Source organism: Anneissia japonica, unplaced genomic scaffold (genome assembly GCF_011630105.1).
Source record: "Anneissia japonica isolate Jap-2015-1 unplaced genomic scaffold, ASM1163010v1 scaffold522_len1101056_cov227, whole genome shotgun sequence".
In the NCBI taxonomy this organism is placed as follows: Eukaryota; Metazoa; Echinodermata; class Crinoidea; order Comatulida; family Comatulidae; genus Anneissia; species Anneissia japonica.
This window is the reverse complement of record NW_022756123.1, coordinates 526,955-529,117: the sequence shown is the minus strand read 5'-3', so window position 1 is coordinate 529,117 and position 2,163 is coordinate 526,955.

Here is a 2,163-nt window from a genome sequence, read left to right as displayed (position 1 = left end):
ACAACATTCTTGAGCGACTAACGGTGAACAATGGATTTAGTATGTTCTGCAGTTAGTCATTAAAGTGTTATCTAATTTCTGTTTTTGATCAATTCCAAAATATTTATATACTATAACCAACCAACTTACTGTTGTACTGAAAGATGTTGAGAAGAGACACAAAATAAAGCACTGATGATTGCTAAGCATCTGTATGAGTGCATAGGTTGGTAAATCAAATCAAGGACATAACACATTCTTACCTATTCTAAGCTTGAATTCATTAAATGAGTGTTTGTTTAGTTGCTCTAGTTTGGTTTGCATTGACATGGCAAATTCAGTGAGGACACCAACATAGTACAGGGCTTGGCGCTGGCATGCCTGGTCCTGTTAGTAATAAAAGAAAGCATAAACGTTTTAACTGTTACATTGATTGATTGACCAAAATAGTTTTTTTTACTCTACTTTTATTCGCTTTCCTCGGGTGTGGGATAACTTACCCGTTGATGTACAAAATGAGGGTGTTTTCAGCTTAAATCAATTCTCAACTAAACTTAAGAATCATCTTTACAACCTGAACCAATTTGATCATACTGTGATTTCAATATTATTATGGTTATTATTGTTAGTAAATTAATTATTATTATTATTATGTTACTAAAACCTACCTTAAGGGGAACTTTAGAAGGAGAAATTAGAGAACAATTAAAAAAACAATGTTAAGGGGAGAATAACATATCATTTAGGGGAAAATAACACATAAGTTATTTCATGATGTTTGTGTTTGTGTGTGTTTAATGCTTTGCTTGAGGGTCATTTGAATTTTTAAGGTCCTGCGTGTTTCTTCTGTACAAAAACCGCTACACTGGTTTAAATGCCAGTTACAGGGATTGTCAGGTATAACCCAAGGATGAGGTGATTAATTTTTGGTGACCAACCGGCATAGGGTGTGCATATGAGGACCACCTAAAGGAAAACGTCCCAGACCAGATATTTCAAAAAATAATCAATAATATGTTTGAAACTTTCGTGAAATGTTTAACCAAGTTACAAGGAAGAAATTGTGAAGTGTTGGTGACGATCCAAATACAGGGCTGCATGTGAGGGCCATTAGGACCCAGACCTAAATATCTTTTGATTGGTTCAATGGTTGGAAATGATGCTTTCCAGAATAGTTTGTAATGTTTAATAAAGAAGTGTTTCAATTTTGGTCACAATCCGACGTAGGGTGTGGATATGAGGACCATTTAAAGAAAAGTTTACCGTATTACCTGTAGGCTGAAACAACAGCTATATGATGAATATTTAAATTAGTGCAATTAAAGTAAATGTGTACAGCATTTTATATGTACTAATTTCACTTTTTTTTTAACTTATTGGGAATATTTTTAATGCATCTTTACATCTTAACATGTGACGCTAAAAAACCAAATCCCCATACATACATTGCATGCATTTGTTTGTCAGCCATTTAGGTGTAAAACGTACCAGTATGTTAAGTCAGAACATGTTAGGAATTGGCAGGTGTACAACAAAGCAAAACGTTGCAGATCAGATATCTCAAAAACTAATCAAGTCATATAAATGAAACTTTTGTGTTAGTGTAATTTTTTTAAAGTAGATTATGGTTTGTGGTTGGAAAGTAGGAACGTATTTGTAAGGAATTATTTTATAGAAAGAGATTGGCGAGTTATTGTGCATTTTTAAAGAGGACTGGGGCGAAGTGAGGTGGGGTGTTAGTGGTGGTGGTTGAAGTAAACTAGGAACATATTTTGGGAGGTATATTTTATAGAAAGGGTTTTGCGGTGGGCAGAGATATGCTCTCTACTGAGTGCTCTTGTTATCATTATTATTATTGTTATAAATATTACTATGTAATTGGTTGCTTTTTTGTTGACACATGTTTGTTAGGATTTCCCATAAAATTGATTTTCTTTTGCTACTTGATTCCCCCGGGCATGTGGTCATTTCCTCAGTTCATGTTTTCTCTATGTTGTGCTTCTCTACTTTTCCAGAATAAATGAATTGATTGATTGGTTCATTGATTGGTTGACAAATGCATATATCACTCACCTTGTAGGCATCGCTGAATGATGCATCATTGTTCTCGTTGTCCTGGTGCAGGCCTGCTGCTGCCATGTATGTACTTCCTATTGTTTTGATCTTTTCAACACAGCTATACTT